Below are 17,030 nucleotides of genomic sequence, written 5' to 3'. Positions count from 1 at the left end.
CAAATGGCTCTGAGCACTATGGGACTTAACTGCTGAGGTCATCAGTCCCCTAGAACTTAGAACTACTTAAACCTAAGGACATCACACACATCCATGCCCGAGGCAGGATTCGAACCTGCGACCCTAGCGGTCGCGCGGTTCCAGACTGTAGCGCCTAGAACCGCTTGGTCACTCCGCCCGGCTAACCGGAGCTTCTGTCACGTTGCTTAACCTAGAACATTTGAAAAGATTGGCCAACCATCTTCACAGATATCAAGTCCGCCCCTCACCAGCTATAACAACGACAGCATTTCAGTGCTTTGAACATGTCGTTTACCTGCAAAATACAAAAGAACGACGAAGGAAGTCCCTTTCACTGTAGTCCGCTCACACACGAGCTCAAGTGTTTTCGGCACGGATGCGTTTGATTCCTTTGAATTAGACATATGAGACAATGTGCATGCCATTGACACATAAGTTCCCCATGCCGCACCTCAACAACTCTGTGACAATACTCTGGGATGTGCAAAAGATTTTCGCGCTCGTATTACGATGGAAGCTAATGTGGAGCAGAAATTTTGCCACACACTTCCTGTGCCACATGCGTTATGCGACGACATGGCTGCAGAAATTCAGAGACTGGATTCCGTTGATATCTTAAAACCTATTTCAGCGAGTCATTGGGCATCATTGTTGTCATCCTTCAGCCAAATGGGAAAATTCAACTTTGTGCGGATTTCAAACGCATCGTAAATTCACAGGAAGTCATTGATTCCTATCCACTCCCACGTATTGAGGGAATTTTGGATCGCCTTGTGAGACAACAGTTTTCCTCAAAAACTGATCTTGCAGAAACCTATCTGGATTTACCACTGGACAAAGACACAAAGAAAATTTTTATTGTGAATTATCATGTCGGCTTGTTTGAATATCAGTGCCTATCTTTAGGAAGTGCTTTCGTACCTGCACTGTTTCAAAAATTTCTCGAAAGAGTAATGTCCAAGGTGCCTTCGTGTTTTAATTATCTTGATGACATAATCGTCTCCAGATAAAACACCAGAACAGCACCTTATAAATTTGGACTGTCTTTTTCAATTTTAAGTGAGGTGGGCCTCAATTGTAACTTGCAGAAGTGTTCTTTTTTCAACACAACAACTGAAAACTTAGGACACATCATTGACGCCACTGGTGCCCATTCTTCGATCAAACATTTGCAAGCAATTCAACAATAGCCATCTCCAAAAATTTACGTGAGCTGCAAGCTGTTATTGGAAAGTTAACTTACTACGTAAAGTTCATTCCTAGTGTGGCGCAAATTGCTACGATTCTGAACCGCTTCAGATGTAAGTATGTACCATTCCATTGGACAAGATTGTGATCAAGCTTTTCAAGGACTGAAAAAGGCATTGCTCCGTCAACCATGCCTTATGCAGTTCGATCCTCGCAAACTACGTGTGCTTGCAGTCGATGCCTCGTCTCCTGGCATCAGGGCGGTTTTATCCCACAAATTTGGCAAAACAGAGTGTCCCATCGCATTTGCTTCCAAAACTTTGAACAGTGCTCACATTAATTATAGTCAACTGGAGAAGGAAAAATGGTTCAAATGGCTCTGAGCACTATGGGACCTAACATCTGAGGTCATCAGTCCCCTAGAACTTAGAGCTACTTAAACCTAACTAACCTAAGGACATCACACACATCCATGCCCGAGGCAGGATTCGAACCTGCGACCGTAGCGGTCGCGCGGTTCCAGACTGTAGCGCCTAGAACCGCTCGACCACTCCGGCCGGCGGAGAAGGAAACCCTCGCTATAAGGTGGCACGACATTTCATCATTATCTGTATCGCAGAAAAATTTTTTCATTGTCACTGTAATGCACTGTTTCGTCCGTCGAAGCAAGTTCCCGAATGCACAGATCAGAAGCTTCAACGTTGGTCGCTAGTCGCTATTACTGTCAAATTACCAGTATGAAATACTGCATCGCGCAACACGCAAATGCCGGTACATTGTCTCGTTTACCTCTTTTCGCGGAGAGAAATTTGTTAACATCGAGTATAGACTTAAGTGTCAGGAAGTCGTTTCTGAAAGTATTTGTATGGAAGTGAAACATGGACGATAAATAGTTTGGACAAGAAGAGAATAGAAGCTTTCGAAATGTGGTGCTACAGAAGAATGCCTAAGATTAAATGGGTAGATCACATAACTAATGAGGAGGTACTGAACAGAATTGGGGAGAAGAGAAATTTGTGGCACAACTTGACAAGAAGAAGGGACCGGTTGGTAGGACATGTCCTGAGGCATCAAAGGATCACAAATTTAGCATTGGAGGGCAGCGTGGAGGGTAAAAACCGTAGAGGGAGACCAAGAGATGAATACACTAAGCAGATTCAGAAGGATGTAGGTTGCAGTAGGTACTGGAAGATGAAGAAGCTTGCACAGGATAGGGTAACATGGAGAGCTGCATCAAACCAGTCTCAGGACTGAAGACCAGAACAACAACAACCTCTTTTCACAAATGCAGCACTTGATGGATCAGAAGCTTCTTGTTTACATATTGATTCTTTCCATTCGTGGGCACTGGATTCTTTTCCTATTGATTGACGACAGACCGCACAAGCCCCGGAGCATGATCACTCTACCAATGGTAAAAAGTTACATTCGCAAAGGTTGGCCAAACTCCCGGAGGTGTATTCCCGATCCCTTAGCGGGAAGATACCTTGTGCACCGCAACAGTTTATCTGTTCTGAATGATATGATTCTGCTTGACATGCATAACGGAGAGACAAGAATGTTAATCCCCACCTCACTGCTACAGAAGGTGTTAAGTCTTCTATGTAGGGATCATCCTAAGCATCTGGCGTGCCAACATTGTACTTGGCTTGGTTTAGATAAGCAAATAGAACGTGTGACGGTACAACGTCGCGCTAGCGTGGGCTATCAGACTTCTCCGCGCGAGAAATTTTTGTCCTGGCTACATTCTGATACTCCATGACAAACACGTTGGTTGATTATCATCAGTGCCTACAGAAAATAGCCTTTTGTTATCGCAATGCATTCGACAAATGCATCAGAGCACTGCTTCCGTATTTTCTCTCGAAGGTTTGCCGCAAACAATAGTTTCCGACAATGGACCTGCTTTTTCTTCAAAGGAATTTGCACAATTTAAGAAACAATTAAATACAGCATGGCAGGACAACACTATTCTCGCTACAGTCTAACGGCGAGACAGAACGTTTCATTCAAACGTTAGAGTCGCAAATATCAAAACTTCGAGCTTTACATTCACGTGTAGTGCTTCGTTCTAACGGCTCTGCTCCAGCTTCAGACATCACTACGAAGTTTGACCCGAACGTCTGAGGTCAGTATCATTTATGGAAATCCCGTGTTGTTCTCAGATCAGTTGGCAGATCGCAGTATAGTGTTCGCGGCAGCGCAGATTAGATTAGATTAGTTCTTGTTCCATAGATCATGAATACGACACTTCGTAATGATATGAAACGTGTCAGGTTAATAAAAGGTGTCTATACAAGATATTACATTACACCATTACACAAAATATTACATGACAATACTTTTTTTTTTTTTTTTGGTGGGGGTTGGGGAAATTACCCACTTATTATATTCAAAAATTCATCTAATGTGTAGAAGGAGTTGCCATTACGAAATTCTTTTAATTTCCTTTTAAATGCTATATGGCTATCTGTCAGAATTTTGATGCTATTAGGTAAGTGACCAAAGACTTTTGTGGCAGCATAATTTACCCCCTTCTCAGCCAAAGTTAGATTTAACCTTGAGTAGTGAAGATCATCCTTTCCCCTAATCTTGTAGCCATGTACACTGCTATTACTTTTGAATTCGTTCGGATTGTTAATAACAAATTTCATAAGTGAATATATATATATATATTGTGAGGCTATAGTGAAGATCTCTAGCTCTTTAAATAAGTGTCTACAGGATGATCTTGGATGAGCTCCAGCAATTATTCTGATTACACGCTTTTGTGCAGTGAACACTCTTTTACTCAATGATGCGTTACCCCAGAATATGATGCCATACGAAAGCAGGGAATGAAAATAGGCGTGGTAAGCTAATTTACTGAGATTTATATTGCCAAAATTTTCAATGACCCTAATAGCATAAGTAGCTGAACGCAAACGTTTCAGCAGATCTTCACTGTGTTTTTTCCAGTCAACCCCTCATCAATGCATACGCCTAGAAATTTCGAATATTCTACCTTAGCTACCGATTTCTGATCGAAGTCTATATTCATTAATGGTGTCATTCCATTTACAGTGTGGAACTGTATCTACTGTGTTTTGTCAAAGTTCAATGAGAGCCCATTTGCAGATAACCACTTAATGATTTTCTGAAAAACATCGTTTAGAATTTCAACAGTTAATTCTTGTCTGTTGGGTGTGATAGCTATACTTGTATCATCGGCAAAAAGTACTAGCTTTGCATCTTCGTGAATATAGAATGGCAAGTCATTAATATATATTAAGAACAGCAGGGGACCCAAGACCGAACCTTGCGGCACCCCATTCTTGATTGTTCCCCAGTTTGAGAAATCATCAGTTTTTTTGCATATTATGTGAACTGCTTATCTCAACTGTCTGCACTCTTCCAGTTAGGTATGATTTAAACCATTTGAGCACTGTCCCATTCATACCACAGTACTTGAGCTTATCTAGAAGTATTCCATGATTTACACAATCAAAAGCCTTTGAGAGATCACAAAAAAATCCCAATGGGTGACTTCCAGTTACTCAGAACATTTAATTTTTCATTAGTGAAAGTATACATAGCATTTTCCGTTGGAAAACCTTTCTGGAAACCAAACTGACATTTTGTTAAAACTTTATTCTAACAAAAGTGTGAAGCTACTCTACAATACATTACTTTTTCAAGAATTTTGGATAAGGCAGTCAGAAGAGAGATTGGGCGGTAGTTGTCGACATCAGACTTATCCCCTTTTTTATGCAGTGGTTAAACAATAGCATACTTCAGTATATCTAGGAAAATACCTTGCTTCAGAGAGCTATTACATATGTGGCTAAGAATCCCACTTATCTCTTGGGAATAAGCTTTTATTATCCTGCTGGAAATGCCATCAATTTCATGTGAGCTTTTATTCTTGAGAGAGTTTATTATCTTTCTAATTTCGGAAGGAGAGGTGGGTGGAATTTCAATTGTATCATTCAATTGTATCAAATAATGTGAGTAAGGTCTCTTCCATTAACTGCCTTGCTTCTTCTAATGAACATTTATATCCTATTTTCTCTACAACATTTAAAAATGATTATGCAAAATTTTTTCGACTTCTGGCTTGTTGTTTGTCAACTTTCCATTCACTTTGATGGTAATGCCGCCATCCTGTACTCTTTGTTGCCCAGTCTTCCTTGAAATAATATTCCAAATTGTTTTGATTTTGTTATCAGAGGTATTAATCTCAGACATGATGCACATGCTTCTGGACTTTTTAATAACCTTTCTTAATGTAGCACAGTAGTTTTTATAATATTTCGCTGTTTCTTTTTATAATATTTGGCTGTTTCTGGGTCATTACTCTTTCCTGTTGTTAGATACAGTTCCCTTTTGTGTTTACAAGATATTTTTATTCCTTCAGTAAGCCAAGTTTTTTTTTGGATGGTTTCTCATAATTAGATTTAACAACTTTCTTGGGGAAACAGTTTTCAAATTCTCTTACAAGTGTATCATGAAATAAGTGTGCACCAGGAGCACCAGGAACACATCAGCGCCGCCAAAGTCAGCTGCGGCTCCGTGATTTCAGTGTTGCTGCCATAGATCAAACTGTTTCAGATTTCTTCACTGCACGACGTCCGACCGCAGTGACGCAGCCACAACCGTCCGCCACAACGCAGGCCCCCATATTCAGCTTACCACCGAACAGGTGCCTCCTACCGCGGCCGCCTCACCGACGGAAGTCTTCACCTGCCCACCTGGGACACCGTTACAGCCAACGCCGTCACCGTTGGCTGTAGTCCGATGCATGAATGATGATGGCTCACGCATGTCGAAGCACGGACAACGATGTGTTGCCGATTCCAAGCGACAGCTGCGGTACGCGCATGCGCGTGCTTTGGGCTTTCTTCACTGCACGACGTCCGACCGCAGTGACTCCTTCCTTCTGCAGAATTTGTCACTTACCGCTACCGCCAGCGATGACAACTCGCAACAAATGGAATAAAAAGTACGGTAGACAACTCGCTATAGTCACATTAGCTACGGCATTCACAGTAGACCTCTGGAAATACACCTAACGCTCATTGGCTGTTGAAGAATGCGTGATGTAGGTGCACAGAAGCAACCTAAACTCGACCGCCGTAGTTCATGACTCCTACTATAGCTGCCAGCACCCTCTGAAGCACCCTCCATCCTAGCTCTGCCGTCAGGTGCCTTCTGCATCTACATCTACATTTATACTCCGCAAGCCAACCAACGGTGTGTGGCGGGGGGCACTTTTCGTGCCACTGTCATTACCTCCCTTTCCTGTTCCAGTCGCGTATGGTTCGCGGGAAGAACGACTGCCGGAAAGCCTCCGTGCGCGCTCGAATCTCTCTAATGTTACATTCGTGATCTCCTCGGGAGGTATAAGTAGGGGGAAGCAATATATTCGATACCTCATCCAGAAACGCACCCTCTCGATACCTGGACAGTAAGCTACACCGCGATGCAGAGCGCCTCTCTTGCAGAGTCTGTCACTTGAGTTTGCTAAACATCTCCGTAACGCTATCACGCTTACCAAATAACCATGTGACGAAACGCGCCGCTCTTCTTTGGATCTTCTCTATCTCCTCTGTCAACCCAACCTGGTACGGATCCCACACTGAAGAGCAATACTCAAGTACAGGTCGAACGAGTGTTTTGTAAGTCACCTCCTTTGTTGATGGACTATACTTTTTAAGGACTCTCCCAATGAATCTCAACCTGGCATCCGCCTTACCAACAATTAATTTTATATGATCGTTCCACTTCAAATCGTTCCGCACGCATACTCCCAGATATTTTACAGAAGTAACTGCTACCAGTGTTTGTCCGCGAAAAGCCGCATGGAACTTCCCACACTATCTACTGCTCCTGTTTCCCTGGGCAGTTTCCCTGGCGCTCGCAAGACGCAATGTCGGCCCGCACTACCGCCGACAAAGCAACCAGCTTCATGGCTATCCACGGCACAGGCTTCACCCTGTACCTTGCAACGTTGGGCGTGGAGGGGTGTGATATAGGCCGCTATCCGGTAGGCCGTACTTTCAAATACGCCGCCAGTTACACCGCCGCATTTCCTACAGCCGCCACGGCGGCACGAGGGCTTTGCCACGAGCAATTACATCGCTGCCAATAAGATGGTAGTATCCCCTCTCTGGAGCTCCAGCGGCGGGTATACTTCAGTTCGAACATCTATACACTGACTCCTTTCTGTCCGTTTGGCAGTTGGCGATCCTTTACAGAAGCTCGAAACTTAGCGCGGAGTTCAATGCGAGACACCTATAACAGTTTCCACAACGAAACTTTGTCTCGAAACCTGGCAGAAAATCCAATGAGATTCTTGTCGTATGTGAAGTATGTTACCGGCAAGAAACAATCAATGCCTTCTCTGCTCGATAACAATGGAGATACTATTGAAGACAGTGCTGCCAAAGCAGATTTACTAAACACAGCCTTCCGAAATGTCTTCACGAAAGAAGACGAATTAAATATTCCAGAATTCGAATCGAGAACAGCTGCCAACATGAGTAACGTAGAAGTAAATATACTCGGAGTGGTGAAGCAACTCAAATCACTTAATAAAAGCAAGTCTTCTGGTCCAGACTGTATACCAATTAGGTTCCTTTCGCGCTATACTGATGCATTAGCTCCATACTTAACAATCACATACAACCGTTCGCTCGACGAAAGATCCGTACCCAAAAACTGGAAAGTTGCACAGGTCACACCAATATTCAAGAAAGGTAGTAGGAGTAATCCACTAAATTACAGGCCCATATCGTTAACGTCGATATGCAGCAGGATTTTAGAACATATGTTGTGTTCGAACATTATGAATTACCTCGAAGGTTCAAATGGCTCTGAGCACCATGGGACTTAACATCTGTGGTCATCAGTCCCCTAGAACTTAGAACTACCTAAACCTAACTAACCTAAGGACATCACACACATCCATGCCCGAGGCAGGATTCGAACCTGCGACCGTAGCAGTCGCGCGGTCCCGGACTGCGCGCCTAGAACCGCTAGACCACCGCGGCCGGCTTACCTCGAAGGAAACGGTGTATTGACACACAGTCAAATGGGTTTAGAAAACATCGTTCCTGTGAAACACAACTAGCTCTTTATTCACATGAAGTGCTGAGTGCTATTGATAAGGTATTTCAGATCGATTCCGTATTCCTGGATTTCCGGAAGGCTTTTGACACTGTACCACACAAGCGGCTCGTAGTGAAATTGCGTGCTTATGGAATATCGTCTCAGTTATGAGACTGTCAGAGTGGTCACAGTGCGTACTAATTGACGGAAAGTCATCGAGTAAAACAGAAGTGATCTCAGGCGTTCCACAAGGTACTGTTATAGGCCCTTTGCTGTTCCTTATCTATATAAACGATTTGGGAGACAATCTGAGCAGCCGTCTTCGGTTGTTTGCAGATGACGCTGTCGTTTATCTACTAATAAAGTCAGCAGAAGATCAAAACAAACTTCAAAACGATTTAGAAAAAAAATATGTGAATGGTGCGAAAAGTGGCAGTTGACCCTAAATAACGAAAAGTGTGAGATCATCCACATGAGTGCTAAAAGGAACTCGTTAAACTTAGGTTACACGATAAATCAGTCTAATCTAAAAGTCATCAATTCAACTAAATACCTAGGTATTACAATTAAGAACAACTTGAATTGGAAGGAACACATAGAAAATGTTGTGGGGAGGGTTAACCAAAGACTGCGTTTTATTGGCAGGACACTTAGAAAATGTAGCAGACCTACTAAGGAGACTGCCTACAATACGCTTGTCCGTCGTCTTCTAGAATATTGCTGCGCGGTGTGGGGTCCTTATCAGGTAGGACTGACGGAGTACATCGAAAAAGTTCAAAGAAAGGCAGCACGGTTTGTATTATCGCGGAACATGGGAGAGAGTGTTACATAAATGATAAGGAATTTGGGCTGGAAATCATTAAAACAAAGGCGCTTTTCGTTGCGACGGAATCTTCTTACGAAATTCCAATCACCAACTTTCTCCTCCGACTGCGAAAATATTTTGTTGACACCGACCTACATAGGGCGGAACGATCACCACGAAAAAATAAGGGAAATCGGAGCTCGTACGGAAAGATATAGGTGTTCATTCTTTCCGCACGCTATACGAGATTGGAATAATAGAGAATTGTGAAGGTGGTTCGATGAACCCTCTGCAAGGCACTTAAATGTGATTTGCAGAGTATCCATGTAGATGTAGATGTAGATGAATAACATACACAGACTTTTATAGTGGTCAGGGCTCGACATCTTCTGAATAGGGAATGTGTTGAAGAGTGACAGATTTATAAATCTTTTGTGTCTGCCGTTTCTACATTCAGATCTACTGTTACCAACTGACGCTGTTACTTCAGCAGCAAAGTTTTGTATTATTTTTACTATTTGACCCTAGATGTACAGTAAATTATTATCAGAATTTTCTCTTCATGAACGACATCTGTTCCCTGCTTCTGTATCCACTAAAGAATCACACAGCGTGTGAAGGAAGACATAACAACTTGATACTCGATTGATGTGAGTGTGACTGTTGTCACATTCAGACAGTAGCGAAGAAGTCGAGAATTGGAGTGCGGTATTTGTAGCTGGTTTGTAACATTCCTCTGTGGACTTCCATCGCTGACTGACGGCGCACAAAATTCAATTACCGTCTTTGGCTGCCGGCAGGCGAAATCAGCGGTCCGCACATAGCGTGCATGGCGCTCCGTAATTACTGCCAGGGGGAACCGCATGATTCTGCGAATCAGAGGATGAACCACCCACTGTTCACTTCTGCTGATGGTATAATTCGACAACGGCTGCCTGAAAAGAATCTCCACGCGAATGGAATACGAATACAGCGCGCAGAATTCTATTTCCGAAAAAGCCACTGATTAGCATCGCCACTAATTCCTCTATTATCTCTCATCATCCGAAATGGAATGTAATTACGCCCGATTTTCATACGTAACTCAAAACAGATCCATTTAGCAATGCGTGATCTATAAGAATTTGATCTATGAATGTAATTAATCTTTTGCGAGAAGCTACGCCTTAAAATTTATATCTCCGTAGTGCAACTGAAAATTTAGAAATTAATTTGGACAATAACAGTAGAGGTGGAACTGATGCCTACCCTTTGTGGTGTTCCGGTATTATTCTCACTCTGCTTTCGATATTTCTGATTTAATTGGTTGTGGAACACATATTTCCTGTGCATGGACAGGTTACCATCTGCTACAATATGATTGTTTCCGTAGGTGAAATTTAACGAAAACTGAATTCAACAGAATATCGGATGGAGGTTTTCGTGTGAACCTACTGATTTCGTTTTCGATGTTAAGGGCATTTGTCACTATTTTCGCCATCATCCTTAACCCTTGCAATACCAAGTCGGATGGGTGGATGGGGGGGGGGGGTGTACTTTATGCCAACCTTTTGGAAATAGAATCACCAATCAGTTTCTTTATATTTTGACATTCTGAAAAAAAAATGTTTATTGTTTTTAATGAATTCTTATAACAGATTCCATATGTGTTTTAAATTTTTCTACTAACTTAACCCAAAAATTTAAGTCTCAGTAGTAGACGTCAGTTTCCCCAGTGAAGGTTGTATTCAATATTGAGGGCCTTACTTGCACATCTGTTTAAAAACTACGTTGAGAGTACAAGTCAACAACAATGAACGAGATTTGCATTTTCTATGTTTTTTCTGGTGAGCATAAAGTCGGTAGTACGCATTATTGAAAATACTTTGATATTGCTAAGAAAATGTCAAAAGGTATTTTCAGGTTCTGGAGCCTGATTACAAATCACTACCTCTTTAAAAAGTATGTTGTTAATATCATTCAATAACAATTAACGATTTTTTAAATTTTTTTTTCATGTGGGCACAAACTACTCCTCTCCCCTCCCCTGGTAAAGCACGTTATGCAAAATGCCTTGGTATTGCTGGGGTTAGATAACGAAATTATGTATCACTATCGGCGAAAGAAACAGAAATTGAGCCACTAGAGGCAGCATAATGACGCTGGGAATGTAATAAAATCTATTACAGCAACTGCTGTCCTATTACCCCTAAAATTTTATGGCTGTGTTGAGATCTCATACGGAAGATTATAAGCGTTTCCAAATTGGTACTGACATCGTACAACTAAAGAAAAATTTCTCATAACAAACCTTACACTACTCTATATTCATTCGTTGCAAATTCTTTCAATAAATAGTGCACTAACACCCCAACCTCATAAGCACCAACAAAATGAAGCAACACGAGGCAGACTGCACGATGCATGAAGATATACGTTGTTAACTTTTAGAGGAACTCAGCAATGAAACCAGTAAACTACGTCAGGGAAAACCTAACCTTCTCATTGGCGCATTGTCACATGTACGCTGATCGTCTCTCAGCTGTCAGACACTCTCGTCATCGCTTCTATAGCTTACGTCACACAGGAAGGCGCCAGCAGGCGCTTCCGTGCATAGAGGCGGAGCGATAGGGAAACGTAAAGGGGTAACATCTGCACATGCGTACTGCAGAGTGCGGACAAGCAAAGTCCGCGTTACCGAACTGTGATGTAGAGAACAGCTGTCAGGTTCATTTGACTTTGGTACGTCGTATTATGTGTTCAAATCTATGAGGGGAATAATACATCTTACAACCGATTTCAATCAATTGCCTACACGAGAGAAATCTTATTTCACGTCTTGTCATTGCGCCCACTGCTCCACAGTTACAGCCCACGTGACGTTGGAAGGCGAGAACAGCTGACGCAGCTTTGTGAAGACATCAAGTACAATTCTCAAAATGGCGATTGGATAACGACAATTCCATCGAAACTGGTTTGCAATAATTGTCATATGTTGCGATTTGGACTGCATTACAAGTAGGGCAACCAACTCTCCCGTATTTCCCGAGGTCTCCCGTATTTGAACAATTTGAACATATTTTTCATAATCTGCTAGCTCCGTATTTTCAGGCTCATGGCCATTCTTCAGTTTTTAACTTTATTGTTTTTATTAAACGTATGTACAAATATTTTTCAAGCGTTTAAATTTAGCGCGCGCGGTGATAATTCGTTCAAACGTTCGAGAGCAGGGGCAACTGATTCTGTATCGGCATTATGTCTGTCGATTATCTTAGAAATGGTCAATCGACACTTGGCGGTTAGACGTAACTAAGTTTCAGTGCCAGTGCTTTCTGTGAATCGTTCTTCAAGGTTCTATGGTGGGCAGCGACGACGAAGCTAAAACGCCACCAAAAAAGAAAACGAAGTATGTGTGTACATATCTTACGAAGTGAGAAACTTTATATTTCTGGACTGGAAAAGCACGATCAAATGCTTATAAAGCAAACTGCTCAATCGCAAACGTGAGTATAGCATGGCGGCAAGAACGATTGTCTACGGCACATAAAAACTTCAGATAGTAAATTATTACTGTGATTCCAATGTATATACATACACACCACCTTCCCACCTAACCACCCGCCCGCCCCCCCACACACACACACACGTAGTAATTAGTAATTGGCAATGTTCTGAGTTAACTTCTTGTATTTGTTTATAGGCCACGAAAGCAAAGCAAATGACGTCACTACTTTGTCCAACATAACTGCTCTCCTCGTCTGAGCAAATTCGTAAAAAACGACGACGTGAGAACCATTGCTGGTGAACTGTCACTAGTCTGTCACACAGTACAGCACAATCTAAGCTATAGGAGCGTGCACTGTGAGATTAAACTTTCAATAAACGTGTTCAGTGCATTTAACATGTGGAAGAAAATATTTTGCGGGCGAACTAAAGCTGAACTGATCATAATGAATGTATTGGCCCCAATAAGTGTGAATGATTTTTGTAAGGTTTAAATGACGCCAAAAAGTGTAGCACGCCCTTTTTTTAGCAACAGATGCCTCCAATTACATAAAAATTTAGCATGTTCCTTTCTTTAGCAACAGATGCCTCCAATCACATAAACAGAAAATGTTTTCAGTGGACCCCTTTAGTGAAATTCAAAACAAAGTAATGAGAATGAAGAAATCCACAAAGCCAGTTGTTTTAACCATGTGCCTCATAATGTCATCAGATGTTCATGCAGTTGTTAACAATATGTAATACGAATATAAAGTATGCAGCTACTTTCCCTGTTCTGCCAAACGAAGGGAAACGTTAAAATCATTTTTTGAATCTGTGACCGTTGACTAGGCTGAAATCCTGTGACATGTATATACTAGATGGTTGTCTCTCACACCTGCTGTAGAATGACTTAAAAAAATTGGGACCCTACAAAAAACTATTTTAAAAGCATAAATGATTCAGACTGTCCTAAAGTTTTGAATAAGTATTTTTGAATGAAAATACAGAAGTAGACACAAGTGGTCAGACATATATTAGTTTATTTGTGAATACTGGAAATGTTTTCATTCAGGAAGCAAAGTATTTGGAGAGTTCCGATCTTAGTATTATGGAATCTAATGAATCTGTAAAGCTACTAATTAATAAAGTTACACAGAGAAAGGAAGACAGATTTTTTGTAGTGGTACTCGTGAATTGTTCTTGATTCAGATTTGAAACCTACTAGTGTGAACAACTTAATTGAATTCTATGATTCTTTAAGTTATTACTTAGCTAATAAATTTGATGACAGTTTAAAGTTTTAATCCTACTATGTCAAAAATGGAATTAACATTCAGTGACATGCATGAAGTTGTGGAATGTGTCAAGCTGGATAGTGTGAATGAAGATGAATTATACGAGGAGGCAATTAAATGTGCTGTCTCTTTAGAGGGTAGCGTTAACCAGAAATGGATAAAAGTTTTAACAACTTTGAAATCAAATAATGTGAATTTTGAATACTTGGGTAAGCTGGTAGGTTACGTTATGGTATATTAGGAAGTGATGCTCACACTGGGAGAGTATCTTCTTTTATGAATAATAAGTGGAAAGATGTAAGGAATGAAAGCTGTACAAACTTAATCAAATCTGAACTGCAAATTGCCATGAATTTTCATCATTCACGCAGTGGTTTCTTTGAATTTGCTAAAATTGCATAAAACTACTGACTGATGCAAAATCTGTTGCAAAATATGTGTAAGTATTTGCGATGTGTAATTAAATAGTTGATTTGATTATTGCTGAAATTAAGCCGTGCTCCTAATCTCTCTTATTTTTTGTCAAGGGTGTAAGTATCTCTCTTATTTTCTTGTAAAAAAAGTTAGTCCCCCTAATTACAAGTTAAAATGTAACAAACAACAAAATTAACTTCAGATTCAAATCGAAAACATTACAGTGCTTGACAACTGCTTGTGCTCCTTATAACTTTTTCTGAAATGTGTATAATGCGTATATGTGGGTGTGTGAGTGTAGTTAAATGTAAAGCACTGTGCGTAAAAAAATTGCTGGTAGCAAAGACTACTACAAAAGAATATCGTAAAAAATTGTCGCTATATTATCACAATTTTGTGATGTCTCGGGCATTCGGAGTGTAAACTAACTCGATCGAAAACACAGTGAGAGACCGCATTTAGATCTATTGAGCAAGTAAACAATTGAATAATTCGAGGGAATGCTGGCCGATAATGTTGAAAAACATGGATATCACGACAGATAATCCTCCCTGTCATTTTATAGCATTTTCCGATTCGTGCCTTGAAAACGACAGGGATTCACTTGACGAAATAAGCGAATTTTTGACGAATTTATCCGGCTGCATGCTCGCGAGTAATTGGCGCATATAAGCGCTGGAAAAAGTTAACTTCTCCATTGTCAAAATGTTGAACATTATAATCTACATACTCCATATGATACATATTCCTAATCAACAAAGGCTAGGAAGTTCTCATATACTATGTATACAGTTGATATGTTGGCAAACATATTTTTTAAACCACAGGTCTTTGAAGCCAAGAAATGTTTTTACCTTGCTTTTTTCCAAAGTCTCCATCGTATTGCCATACTATCTGAGTCCGTGTTCGAACTATCTAGTTGTAGATTTAGGATGATAGTTTCAAGGTTTATACCGGCCGTGTTGACCGAGCGGTTCTAGGCGCTACAGTCTGAAACCGCGCTATCGCTACGGTCGCAGGTTCGAATCCTGCCTCGGGCATGGATGTGTGTGATGTCCTTAGGTTAGTTAGGTTTAAGTAGTTGTAAGTTCTAGGGGACTGATGACCTCACAAGTTAAGTCCCATAGTGCTCAGAGCCATTTTTTTTTCAAGGTTTATATCCAGTTTCATCTCTCTATCAAAGGCTTCTTTCTAAAACTTTTACAGTATGCCCACGCTTAAGGCCGGATGGTGTTTATTGCTTCATGCACAAGAGATTCCGTGCCTGTTAACGTGAATATTTTTTTCCCTCACATAGTCTTTAACCAATGCCCAAATTCATTCGATCGGATTATACTAACAATGATACGTGAATAGACGCAAAACTGCGTGACCACATCCACGCGCAGGAAAGGCAATTTGTATGTCCTGTCGCGTGACTTGTACAAATTAACGAGCTGCAGCTGGCTTGTACTGCGCGGAATATTGTTACTTTTAAGTCAGAGAACAAAATCCGCATTCCTAGTGTTTGTACTTAGTGTTTTCTCCGTAACAGTTGAATGACCGACTACGAAGCAAGATATGACAAGAATTGTTCAGTGCTTGAAACTGACAGCGTCCATTTCCGAAAAGTAGAAACAGAAGTTTATCTTACAACCACATACAAGCTGACTCTCACGAACAAAAGTAGAAGAAGAGACAGCATGCAGAATAATTATCCGATAACCTTTTCCTACGGGAACTTTAAACCCGCCAGTACCATTACTCATTTCCCAGCAGTTACTGAATGATTCTGATTCACCCATATTTCAACAAGGTAATACGAGTGCCTCTCTTTATTGACTGCCAGCAGTTAATGGAGGGGGATGCACAGAACAAATCAAAATAGGGCCGCCTTCCTACATGACGCATAGCTCCGTGTGAGGTGTTTCCCTGCAACTGTCAAGTCGGTGTTTTTCCAAACATGGGCGTCCGTAGAAATCGGTGCAAGTGCGGGCAAGATTGTGAGAAAAATGAAATTATGAACAGAGATACATTTCGAAGGGTGGTTACAGACTTCCATCTTCAGGGAAAACCAAAAACGAAACAAATAATATGAGAGTTGTTCCATCTTTTTCAAACGTATGAAGTCTTATTTGGACCAAACGCGTTTCACTGTTTTAACGCATCTTCAGTGGTCATGTGTAACAATTGTGGTTTTGTTTACAAATCTGTTGAATTACATCATAAAAAGTTCTCACGTTTTAAATTACTTTAATTACTCACGTTTTTTGGGTCCTACGTTATGTTCATACATTCTTCTACTATTTGCATGGGGCGTCCCAGGAGGAATGGTCAATATTCGGGCATATGAGAGGAATGATAAAGCGAAGCACAAAAGTCTACTAAACAAAGGTTCTAAAATGCGCACCTTAAATGCTAGGAGCACTTTCTTCATCTTCAATAGTGAAAAAAAATTCTGCTACTGTCTCCCTCTTTGCTTCCAGTATTGCGGGAGGAGGTAGTTCCGATCAGACCAAGAAAAAAATTTATAAGAGGCTCATTTCAAAAGTTCTGTGCATGATGTACTTTACAAAATACCTTTACAGGACTTCAATATAATCTCCATTCTTGTTCATGGCAGCTTCTCAACTCTTTGGCAACTCTTGTATTCCGGATAAAGCACTTTCAATGTTGAGCTGTCTTATTACTCGAATCATCTCTCTGGAAGCTCCACCTTTGCTGTAGCGAAACGTTTCCCATGGAGCTTCAATTTGGGGAACAAATCAGTCTGG

This window comes from Schistocerca serialis, chromosome 8, assembly GCF_023864345.2.
Source record: "Schistocerca serialis cubense isolate TAMUIC-IGC-003099 chromosome 8, iqSchSeri2.2, whole genome shotgun sequence".
Classification (NCBI taxonomy): Eukaryota; Metazoa; Arthropoda; class Insecta; order Orthoptera; family Acrididae; genus Schistocerca; species Schistocerca serialis.
Note: the sequence above shows the minus strand (reverse complement) of the source record.